Source organism: Oryx dammah, unplaced genomic scaffold (assembly GCF_014754425.2).
Source record: "Oryx dammah isolate SB20612 unplaced genomic scaffold, SCBI_Odam_1.1 HiC_scaffold_10, whole genome shotgun sequence".
In the NCBI taxonomy this organism is placed as follows: domain Eukaryota; kingdom Metazoa; phylum Chordata; class Mammalia; order Artiodactyla; family Bovidae; genus Oryx; species Oryx dammah.
The window spans coordinates 9,221,039-9,233,802 of record NW_024070194.1 but is presented as its reverse complement, the minus strand read 5'-3'; the positions used below and the strand labels follow the sequence as shown (position 1 = coordinate 9,233,802).

The window sequence follows — 12,764 nt, the reverse complement described above, 5'->3', positions numbered from 1 at the left end:
ACCCATGTATGGAGATAGCAGGCAGAAGTCAGGTCACAGGGCTGCAGAGATGGGAGGATCTTGGTCAAACAGGAAGGTGATCCTCACTGTTTGGTCTACCAGGTGAACAACTGAAACCACCAGTTTGTTTGCAATAGAGATGGTAGGGGTGCATGGGGTGAATGTGAAAAGGCCCTTTGATATCCTTCTGTCCAGCACATTATTACCAATGTCATTAGGTGTCACAGTGACAAGATAATACTGGAAATAATTTCATGTTGTTACTGAATATCTATAGATTTATTGACATTATGCTACTGATTAACTCCAAAAGAACAGAAAGGGAGGATTCTTATTATGAATATTCTCCATATGTTGAGAATGATCAGAGCTGGACAATGGCCTGTGAGTTTATAGTACTATTTTCTGGACATATGTGTGGTAGAAACATTGCACCATTGGAAAAGAAAGTGTGACGTTGGATAACCGAGAGTAGAGCACATGTAATGCTTCTCAGTGTTATTTGGCAGTCTAGATGGAAGGAGAGTTCGGGGGAGAATGAATACATTTATATATGTGGCTGAGTTGCTTTGCTGACCACTCGAAGCTATCACAATATTGTTAATCGACTATGTTGTTAGTCACTGTCAGTTCCAACTCCTGGCAACCCAATGGACTGCAGCCTACTAGGCTCCTCCATTCATGGAATTCTCCAAGCAAGAATACTGGGGTGGGTTGCCATTTCCTTCTCCAGTCATGACTGTTAATCCTTTCAAAAAACTCATGTAACCTGGCCAATTGTTCACGTGATGACTTGCCCTAGGACACAAAATGTTTGAGTGTTAGGATCAGGACAAGTCACAACCCATTTAATCAAGTAACCTTTACTCCAGGAATTCTGCAACTGCAGAGAGCTGGGAAGTGGTTCTGAGTGCCCTGTTCAACATAATACCTTTCCCTGTCCCTGAACCTCACCCCAGACACAAATGGTAGAAAAGAGAGTCTGGGTTTTGTCCCTGACACCAAACACGTGGCTCTCTGCCAGCAGCAACCAGTTCCCCACACCCACTGGGCATCCAAGGGTCAATTTACTTCTGACACTAAATCCACAGAGGTGGCCCAGACATCACAAGATGAGGGCTCCATCCCTCAGGATGGCCCACACGCTCAAGTGTTGATCACAATTTCTACTGTCACTTATTTGTGTGACTGACTGGCTATAAACTCACAGGTTCTATGATCCACCTCCCATGTTCAGTAACTTATTAGAAATATTCAGAGAACTCAGGAAAGCCATTTACTTACTGTTCCCAGGTATTATAAAACATTAAAACTCAGGAACAGCCAAATGGAGGAGAAGCGTCGGGTAAATGGGGAGTTGGGGGTGAAAGCCTCAAGACCTCTCAGACTCTCCCCCTTCTCAATCCCTTGATGTTATCACCTTCCCTGAGGCTCTCTGAACCCAGCATTCATGGGTTTTAATTGAGAGTGGAGGCAGGCAAGTTGATACAATCATTGGCCATTTGTGATAAAAACTCTGTATCAGTACTCTGTACGGTCCTTAGAGGGACTGAGGGGTGATAATTTTAACCCTATAATCAGATGATGGAAAATTCTGGAGTCCAGTCCCATCCAGACTCTCTCTCAGGTCCCATCCTTCACTCATCTCATGATTTATAAAAATACTTAAAGTTCCAAGACTTTCAGGTTGCCTGGAGCATGAACAGAGATGGGGATCAAATATGGATCTTCTTATGACACTGCAGTAGGATCAGGGCAAGGCAGTGACCAGCAATACTGCAGCAGTTATGAGCTCCCTGATCTGGTAGAGTCAGGTCAGGCACTGATTTTTCATAATTGATACATAACATGACCTTCTGAGAGTCAAGAAACGTCCCTGGAATGAAAACTGCCCAATTTACCAGAAGAAATCCAGAGAGGGTTTGCTGCAGCCACTTGCAACTCTCCACTCTCTCCCTCCAACCCTGGTCTCGCCACCTGTGGTTTTGGGATCAGAGGACCTCAGTTTGTGTCCCAGTTCTGCCTTTTCCTAACTGTGTGATCTGTGGCCTGAAACTTCCCTTGTCTTCATTTGTTACATGAGATCATGCTGCTGACATCCTGGGCTGTTTAAGCACTGTCTCTGGCCTCCATAGACATATATTCTTTTCCCGGCAAAGCCAAAGTCCTTTGAGATGATAATAATAATGGCTAATGATGATAGTTAACACTTAACTCTTGACTGGAGAAAGTCCATGATGGGGTGGAGAAAGGCCTGGACCTGGGTGAGCTCACTCACTGAAGTAAGAAGAGGGCTTTTGGTTACCTCTGAGGAAGAAGGAGACATATTTGGAAGAGAGACTGTGACTTCACTCTGGCACTCGAACGTCCTGATGCTGAACTTCTTTTACAGGTGAAACTACAACATCCAGTCCTATTTGCTCCTTGTGTTTACTACTGTTGACAGCACATTTAAAGAGCAGTCAGGAGCCAAGGAAACTAAAACTCTATGTGCCCCTCGACAATTTGCCTTGTTCTGTAGTGTTCAAAGCATGTTAGGGTTCTCAAAAGGAAACAAAGCTGGGGATCTCTTAATGCAGAGACTGTCACCCTCTTTTAGAAAGAAAGAATCTGTGTTTCTGAGAGATGAAATGTCTTGTCCAAGCAGCATATTGAGTTACTTAAGACAATCTCTTCTCATTAATACCAAGTCATTATCCCACTGTTCTTGTTCTGTCCGTAAGGCCTGTCTGACTCTTTTGTGACCCCGTTGACTGTAGCCCTCCAGGCTCCTCTGCCCATGGGATTTCCCAGACAAGAATACTAGAGTGGATTGTGATTTCTTTCTCCAGGGGATCTTCCCAAACTAAGTAACTACCCTGTTCTCCTCCACTGGAAGGAGAACTTTTACCACTAAGCCATGAGGGATGCCCTCAGGAAAAGTTTGTTGTTGTTCAGCCACTAAGTCGTATCCCACTCTTTGGGACCCCACAGAGTGTAGATGTCAGTCTTCCCTGTCCTTCACTATCTCTCAGAATTTGCACAGACTCATGTTCATTGAGTCAATGATACCATCCACCCATCTCATCCTCTGTCACCCCCATCTCCTCCTGCTCTCCATCTTTCCCAGCACTATGGTCTTTTCCAATAAGTCAGCTCTTTGCATCAGGTGACCAAAGTATTGCAGCTGCAGCTTCAGTCTCGGTCCTTTCAATGAATATTCACTGTTGAATGCCTTTAGGATTGACTGATCTGGTGTCCTTGTCAAGCAAAGAACTCTCAAGTGTCTTCTCCAGCACCACAATTTGAAAACATCAATTTTGTGGAGCTCAGCCTTCTTTATGGGCCAACTCTCACATGCCTACATGACTACTGCTTAAAACCACAATTCTGACTATATGGACCTTTTTTAAAAAAAAGATATTTTGTTTACAGTAGTTTCCCTACACCAAGAAAGATGCCTTTGGGCACAAAAAACATAACTATTTGTTAAATAATTTTCATTAAATGAATCTCCCATTTCATAGCATGCCAAGTGCACAGTTATTGAAGAGACTGGAGATTATAAAATTCCTGTTAATCTATTTAATAATGAGGCCTGTCTATATAATTTTGAGTTTCCCCTAATATCCTGTATCCTGATAGGATAATGAAATAATACTTGAACAGGACAGCAAAGTGAATCACCTTCGCTTGACTAACATTGTACCATCTGGATAGAATAGCCTGCTGCCTTGAACAAACTCCTGGAAGTACTGCATTTTCCGCTCTTCCTACTACAGTTGCCGCTGAAGGGAAGAAGATCAGCTGTCCCTCAACATTGTGATTAACTTCATAACAGAAAAATGAATCATATTTGACAGATAAATTTTTTAGGCAGTGATGAGGAAATGTCGGTAGAGGAGTCTTTTGGACTAAACCAATTCAGTACAAAATGGACACCTTTGACAACAAATGTGTAAACTTTTATACTAATGACTGGTAAACCTTTCAAAAAGCTCATGTAACCTGGTCTCTGGGCTCATGTAAGGAAAGTGCAGATGACTTGCCCCAGGATACACAGCATGTGGGTGGTGGGATCAGGACAAGAAGCCATGCCGTCACACCCCATTTAATCAAGTACCTGATTCTGCCAGATATTCTGAAAATGCAGAGAACTAGGGTGGGGTGCTGAGTGCTTGGCCCCACATAGTATAAGGGCCCTGACCCTCACTCCAGAGACAAATAGTAGACAAGAGTGAGTCTGGATTTTTTCCCCTGACTCGGAATATGTGAGGTCTCTACCAACAGCAATCAGTTCCCCAACACTCACTGAAATCTCAGGAGTCAATTCATTCAGACACTAAATTCATAGAGATGACCCAAACCACAGACATTAGGGGCTTGGTGCTTAGGTCAGCCCACACTTCAAGTGTCCAACACAAGTCCTTCTGTCCCTTTTTTTTTAAATTTATTGTATCACTGTTTTTATTTACAACTTTATTGGCAAAAAAGAAAAGGGAGTAGTTTCAAACAGTTTAACACAGGGCATTGCAGTTGATCCTGTCAGATTAATGAAGTTTCATTTTAAATGTCCATCTAATTGTCCAAAGATATACAATACTGAATCTGCATATGCAGTTTCCTTGATGAAGTACAGGCTCATATCTTAGGCAGTCTTTTAAACATATAAGTACAAAGGAAATAGAGTCACTCATTAAAAATTGCATTAAATGAAGGGTAATTAAAATTTATGTTGTCCTTGTAACAACACATGCCCAATGAAAATCAAAAGCTGGAAAAGTAGTTTACACTTTCTATTTGAGTGGACAATTACAATCAATCATTTCCTACAATGACCATTTATCTTTAATTTATCATGAACTACTCTGAACTTACTATGAGATGTAGCCAAAGTCAGAAAACAAGACATAGGGAGAATATTCCTTTTTTGGAGGAACTAAGCACTCCAGAATCAGCATGGGAAACAAATGTCCTGTTGAGAGTTTTAGGTGGAAAAAAATTAATGTAGTCAATTTCAACTCCTGCTGAGCTGGCTCAGTTTTTTCATTGACTTGTTTGGTGTCATTCTGCTAAATCAAGTGTGTTTAATTCTTCTTCTAGTTCATCCAAATCTTCCCCAGTAAACAGATTTTCATCAACAGAAACAGCATCGATGGCTCCATTTTCCTGTCCTTCCCCTTCATTGTCCTCTTCCAAATCACTTCTCTTACCATTTTCAGCCCTACTTCACTTTATTTGTTTTCATCCTTTTCTGAGTCTGGATTTTGTATATGTGCTGAATCTTTCAAGACTGGCTACAGTAATACTTGTCTCATCTACATCTCTTGGGGTGTACAGGCTTAAATCTATGTCATTTACACTCACTGAATCATCAACCTCATCACCACCTGTTCCCTGGGTGTAACGGATATCATCTGCTTCCTCATCATCATCGTCAACCAGTTCAGGATGAAATTCAAACACCTCACGACCACCAATCTCTAATGCTTTCCCAGCTTTGAAGTCTGCTTTCCTACTTTCTATATCTTGTTCAAGTTTATCAATATTTTCTTGTCTTTTTCTTTTCTTCCGTGCAAGAAAAGATTCTAGAGTGGTTTTGGTAACATTTGGACCTAGGGCAGAACGCTCTCTTTCAATTAGATCTTCTAATGAAATTTCATCTGCTTTCTCTTCTTTCTCTTCTTTCTTTTTATCTTTTTTCAAGACAAATCCAGGAGGAAGTGCATGACAATACATGCAAATATCACCCCCTCCAGGACATACCCCAAACCAGCCCTATTTGTTGTTTTCAATAGCTTCAAGGAAATGCTTGCACACTGAGTTTTTGGTTTTTTCTTTTCCACCTCACCGTGCTTCTTATTCACTTGTTCCATTTTTTTTCTCATCCCAATTATCCATAGTATCTTTTTCAAGTTCTTCATCTCTTGCATCAGTGTAAACACTTTGCTTTTCAGATTTTCTCTCCAGTCAAGTCATGAGAGAACTTACACTTATCTCCTTTAGTACACTGTCCTTGCTGGAAGAATGCACATACTACAGATTTGGGATCTGCACCTTTACTTATTTTTTGAGCAGCAACTACAGGTTTGATCAATTCATTTAGCTCTTGCAATTCTTTCTTCTTGTCATCTTTCTTCAACTTCTTTTCAGCTTCACTTTGTGCTACATGACATGGATTCTGTTGACCAAATTTAACTTGATGAGTGACAGCCTTGATAAACTTCTGTTGCTTTGCTCCTTTCTTATTCTTCAGATGAAAAGTTTAGTCTTCAATAATCTTCTTCTTTTTCTACTCCACCTTTTTGCTGCCCCCGGCCTGAGCCTGTTTCTTGGGGGGCATTGCAGAGACAGGTCACGCTGGCCAGACTTAAGCGCAGCTGGACTCCCTCAGGGACTCTGGCCCCATGGTAGGAAGAGGAGGAAGATGCGCCCTTCTGTCCCTTACACCTGGGATCAACTCAGAGGTGTCATGACCAAACTCCCATATTCAGAAACTTATTGGAATCTCTCACAGAACTCAGGAAAGCCCATTACTTACTGTCCCCAGTTATTTTAAAGCAAAAAACCCAGGGACAGAAAAATTGTAGGGCAAATGGGTAGTTAGGGCTGCTGAGCTCCCAAACTCTCTCAGGACTCTCTTCCCCTCACAGTCTCTTGATGCCTCACTCCCCCTGAGGCTCTCAGAACCCAGTATGTATGGGTTTTAACTGAAGATCAGAGGTAGGCAATTTGATAGAATCATTTGCCATTGGTGACTGAACTCTGCATCAGTAGCCTCTCCTCTCCCAAGAGGGACTGAGAGTTGATAGTTCTAACCGTCTAAGCCCCTGATGGCATGTTCTGGAGTCCAGTCCCATCCAGACGCTATTAGGTTTCCATCCTAAACTCATCTCATGACTTATAGATAGACAGTAACCCAACCCAACCCCTTCCTGCAACCCAATCCCTTCCATGGACTCCTGTTGTCCCCCACCTCCAGAGAGCAGAGATGAGCTTGGACTTGCCCTGGGCCTGGTTGCTAGTTTCACACCCTGCTATACTGGCCACAAGGGTGCCCAGAAGGGTGAAAAGCGTTGCCAAAAAGCAGAGCTGGCTTATCTTCATGGCCTTGCAGGAGGGCTCCTGAGGAAAGATGTCAGCTGGCTGAGCTTCTCACACCCAAGCTCAATGAATGGAAGAGAGACAAGGAGGGGAGTGAGGAAGAGAAAGGGCCTGGGGTCAGTATTGTACAGTGTGTACTCCCCCAACTACCCATTGTCGTACTTTAGCCTGCTGGGGAAAAATGCCCAATATCAGAGCTTCTTAAACTTGACATTGCCTGTTGGTGTCATGGAAACCTGTTTTGTAGTTGTACAGCTGGAATATAATCCAATATGGTCACTCAGGGAGGTTCCTAGCACCTAGAGCGGTGCATGGCTGTGATGGACAATCAATGAGTGGATGAGAGCAAATCACAGGATGAGTAAGTGAAGAGCAGTGTATGAGCTCAGGTTCTCCTTTTCAGCCTCCTGTAGGTGCCATCACATCTGAATATCAATTACCTCACCCAACACACCCTCCCCTAGCTCAGAAGACCAGTGTGAAACAGACACCTTCCTGCATCCATTGCTACAGCTTCTCTACTGGATGGAGACTTGCTCTTTGCCTTCCTGTTCCCTGTAGGAACTTAGTTGTGACGGTGCTGTCCTGCTGGGGCAGCAACCCTGTTTTCTGTTTCAAACAAGGAGTAAGGGAAAGGGACAGAGGGGAAGGAGGGAGCTGAACATGTCTCCACAGCCTGACCACCTGCCGTCCTTCACCTAGTTTCACAAACAGGAGAGATGCCTGCCTGAGTGGACTCCAGGAGACCTTGGAAGATTACCTGCAACAACCCACTTCCTCCTCCTCCCACAGTGGTTTTGGGTCACACAACCTCATTTTTATGACCAGCTCTGCCTTTTACCATCTTCATATCTTCAGATGGAAATCTCCCAGAGTCCTCCTGTCTTCAGATGTCAGGTGAGGTCAGCACTGCCCACATCACAGGGTTGCTATGGAAGCAACAGACACAGCAGACATATGTTCCTTCCCTCTGAGAAGTCAGAGTCCTTTGTAGTATTAATAATAAAAGTATGAGTAATCACAACAGATAAAATGTAAATTCTTTTATATATCAGTCATTATCCTAGCACTAGACACATATTTACAGATTTAATTCTCAAAAACCCTAAATGAGGGGATGAGGAAGTATTGATAATTGCTCATGTTACAGAGGAGGAACCTGAGCTACGCAAAAGAAAGTAAGTTGGTTACAGTCATCAAGGGGAGAGAAAGGTTTTGAACCCAGGGATCTGGCTGCAGAGTTTGTGCACATGCACTCTGCTGCATTGATAGCTGTTATCTACAGGGGAGATGTGAGGGGTGACACACCCACGGTCCTTTCACTCACTCCTCTATATTTACTCCCAGTTGCAATCATGTAGCACTAGCGTCCCTCCAATTCAACTACACTTAGACAAGTATTTCCATTCACACACACACACGCAACACAGAGACACAAAGTGTGCTCCACTCCAGCTCAAGGAGAAGGGAGCTGGGTTCCATGCCCAGAAGCCCCAGGTGCAAGTCCAGCCTAATGTCAAGCAGGCACAGAGCTGGATGATGAGCTGAAGAAGACATGAGGGGCTGTCTTCCTGGTACAGACACCCTTTCCCTTGAGAAGTGCAGGAGCTCTCAATAGTGAGCTGCCCCAGGACAGAAGGACATTGGTAGCCTATAACTCAGTAAACAAGCAACTGTGAGTAGAGGGTCTATTCTCTCCTGAGACATCTCACATGGATGATTTCATTTAGCCTCATATCCATCCTGCAATATCTAGGATTCTCTTCCCATTGTGTCAAGGAGAAAACAGAGTTTCAGAGGTAAAACCACTTGCTCAGGAAACACAACTTGCACATGGTAGAATGAGGATTCTAGTTCGGGAGGCTTTCTGGCCCTGCCCCTATTTCTGCCTCAATCTATCCACCTGAGGCCAGGGAGCAGCAGAAATTCCCCCTAATAGCAGAAACTCCTCTTTTCTTCCCCATCCTCTCTCATCTGTCTGTCTTTTTCTCCCCATGTCCTCCTCTCCTTGTCTTCCTCTAGTCCAAGTCAGAGGCTACCTGATGGGCCAGTTCTCCCTCCGTCTCCCCTGTCCCTGCTCATGTGTAAGGGTGGGCTCTAAATCCCTTGCAGCCTATACACTAACAGTGAAAAATCAGGAAGAGAAATTAAGGAAATAGTCCCATTCACCATGGCAACAAAAAGAATAAAACACTTAGGAATAAATTTACCTATAAAGCAAAAGAACTGTATAGAGAAAACTATAAAACACTGATAAAAGAAATTCAAGATGACACAAACAGATGGAGATATATACCATGTTCTTGGGCTGGAAGAATCAATATAGTGAAAATAAATTACTACCCAAACAATCTATAGATTCAACACAATCCCTATCAAACTACCAATGGTATTTTTCACAGAACTAGAACAAATAATTTCACAATTTATGGAAACCTAAAAGACCCCAAATCAACCTTCTTGATTTCAGACTATAGTACAAAGCTACAGTCATCAAAGCAGTAATGCACTGGCTCAAAGACAGAAATATAGATCAACGGAACAAAATAGAAAGCCCAGAGGTAAATCCACACATCTAAGAACACCCTATCTTTGGCAAAGGAGGCGAAAATATACAGTGGAAAAAAGAGTGTCTTCAACCAGTGATGCTGGGAAAACTGGTCAACTACATGTAAAAGAATGAAACTAGAACACTTTCTAACACCATACACAAAAATAAACTCAAAATGAATTAAAGACCTAAATATAAGACCAGAAACTATAAAACTCTTAGAGGAAAACATAGGCAGAGTGCTCTCCAACATTAATCACAGCAATATCCTCTATGACCCACTTCTCTGAGTAAGGAAATAAATATGAAAATAAACAAATGGGACCTAATTAAACGTAAAAGCTTTTGCACAATGAAGGAAACTAAAAGCACAGTGAAAAGAGAGACCTCAGAATGGGAGAAAATAATAGCAAATGAAACAGATGAAAAAATTTAAACTCCAAAATATACAGGCAGCTCATGCAGCTCAACACCAGAAAAATGAACAACCCAATCAAAAAGTGGGCAAAAGACATAAACATTTCTCCAAGGAAGACATACGGATGGCTAATAAACACATGAAGAGACAGTCAACCTCACTCATCATTAGAGAAATGCAAATCAAGACCACAATGAGGTATCATTTCACATCAGTCAGAACAGCCGTCATCAAAAAGTCTACAAACAATAAGAGACACATGTACCCCAATGTTTATTGCAGCACTATTTACAATAGCTAGGACATGAAAGCAACCTAGATGTCCATTGGCAATGAATGGTTAAGGAAATTGTGGTACATATACCCAATGGGATATTACTCAGCTATAAAAAGAAGTGCACCTGAGTCAGTTCTAATGAGGTGGATGAACCCAGAGCCTACTGTACAGAGTGAAGCAAGTCAGAAAGAGAAAGACAAATATATATGTATTAAACATATATATATATATATATATATATGGAATTTTGAAAGACAATACCAATGATCCTACATGCAGGGCAACAAAAGAGACATAGATGTAAAGAACAGACCTTTGTACTCAGTGGGAGAAGGCAACAGAAGGATAATTTGAGAGAATAGCATTGAAATATGTCAAGGCCATATGTAAGATACATGACCAGTCCAAATTGATGCATTAAGCAGGGCACCAAAAGGCAGTGTTCTGGGGCAACTTGGGTAGACAGAGTAGAGAGGGAGGTGTAAAGGGTGTTCAGGAAGGGGGGGACACATATATACCTGTGGCCAGTTCATGTTGATGTATGTCAAAAACCAACACAATATTGTAAAGTAATTACCTCCAATCAAATTAAACAAACAAACAAAAAAGAAATCTTCCTGGTTCCTGGAGGTCTTTTTAGAGAAATTACAGGGCAGGAACAAAACAGTGGTTGCATTCTGGATAGACAAGTGTTCTAACCATTGGAGTCCCCAGGTCATATCTTTTTTCCTCAGTATCTCCTTCTGAAAAATGACAATCTTGGATTCCATGCTATCTAAGGGCATATCTTGAAATGGATGGAATGCACCCAGGGCATACACAAGATGTTTGGATATTTGAGGTGCTGTGCCCTCTGAGAGGTATGTTCATATCTGAGTAATGGGTGATCATTTTCTCACTACATGATGATAAAACAGCACCTCACTTTTGGAACCACATAGTATGTTTGGCACTACTAGTAAAGAACCAGCCTGACAACGCAGAAGACATAAGATATGTGGGTTCAATCCCTGGGTCAGGGATTTCATATAAAAATTTTTTTCTATCAGTGCTGCAGAAAGTAAACGCTGACATCACAGTCCTGTAATTTAATAAGGCTGTGGCTCTCACACTTGAGTGAGCATCAGAATCCAATAGCCATAAGATCAAACACAGATTTCAGAACTCTACTACTGGAGTGCTGATTTAGTAGCACAGAGTAGGCCCTGAATATTTGCATCAAAAGTTCCCAATACATTGATGGTGCTGCTCAAGGGACCACACTTCGAAAAGCATGAACTAAGCTAAGGAGAGAAGCTGTCCTCCCAGGAGGGAAGTGTTCTGTCCAGTTTCCATCATCCTCACCATTCCTTATTGTCCCCATGGCTCCACAGCCACCCCTAAATACTTCCATTCACATTACTCACTTGTCCTGGAGGGGATTTTAAAATGTGACCTGAGAGTGGGCTCAGAAAAGTGTTGATAAAAAGATAGTTTGCTCTTCTTTAACAATCTTATCACTTTTTTAGAGATGAAGATATGGAACTTCAGCTATGGAAAAGTGATTTGATGGAAGAGAAACAGCTGAAAATTGGGAGGAAGACATTTGTCTGTTAATCAAGTGTCCCCAGATATTTCAACATCACTAAAACACAAGCATACAAACCCCTCCCAGGCAAGTCTATTTGATAATAACACAGATGATGCAGCAAAGACTTTGGACATGACGTCATGGGTGTCAATCTTATTTACAAGAATAGGGGTTGGGTGCCAGCATTGCCAGCAGCATTCAGGCAGGCCAGGTTCTAAAGGCTCCCGGAGTGTGGGTGGAGTGGAGGATTAAGGTAAGGCTGCACTGAGGAGGAAGATCACAACAAGATTACAAGATGTGAATCATGAATTCCCATCCCAGGCTCTACAGTCACTCCAGTCAGGAGGAGTTTCCTCCTTCATTCTTTCCTTCCTTCCTTCAATATTTATGGACTGTATCCTTTGTGCCAGGAGTTATGCAAAGTTCGAGGGATAAAGGGAAGACTTGCTGTCATGGTGCTTAGAGCCAACTAGAAGAGGCAAAAGTAAAGCAATTAGACCCATGCAGGAAAGGGAAAAGGTAGATTTCACTGAGGAGGGTAGTGTTGAAAGTCAGAGGGAAAGGCTGAATACAATCACAAGCAGCCAGAGCTCAGCCCTGACTGGGTGCTTCTTGGACTTCAGCATCTCAGGGGAGCCAAGTTCCCCTGGCCTCTGCAAAAGGAGAGGAACTTGCAGGTTGAATCTCTGAAGCCCCAGACCTGGACAAGGTATAGCTGAACAGGACCTAGACCATCCTAGAAATAAGCAACCAAGTGCTCTCAGGATCACAATGACCATTCAGAAGGCAGTGAATTTTCCAATCCCAGATGGGGTACTCAGGAGCACTACAGACCTCCTCTATGGGGGACTGACTTACTCTTCCG

The 12,764-nt window shown here is 42.6% G+C and overlaps 1 pseudogene; it reads right to left on the bottom strand.

Annotated features, from left to right (window-relative positions):
* Positions 1-4,426: 4,426 nt before the first annotated feature.
* Positions 4,427-6,337, bottom strand: LOC120869535 (annotated as a pseudogene).
* Positions 6,338-12,764: the final 6,427 nt, after the last annotated feature.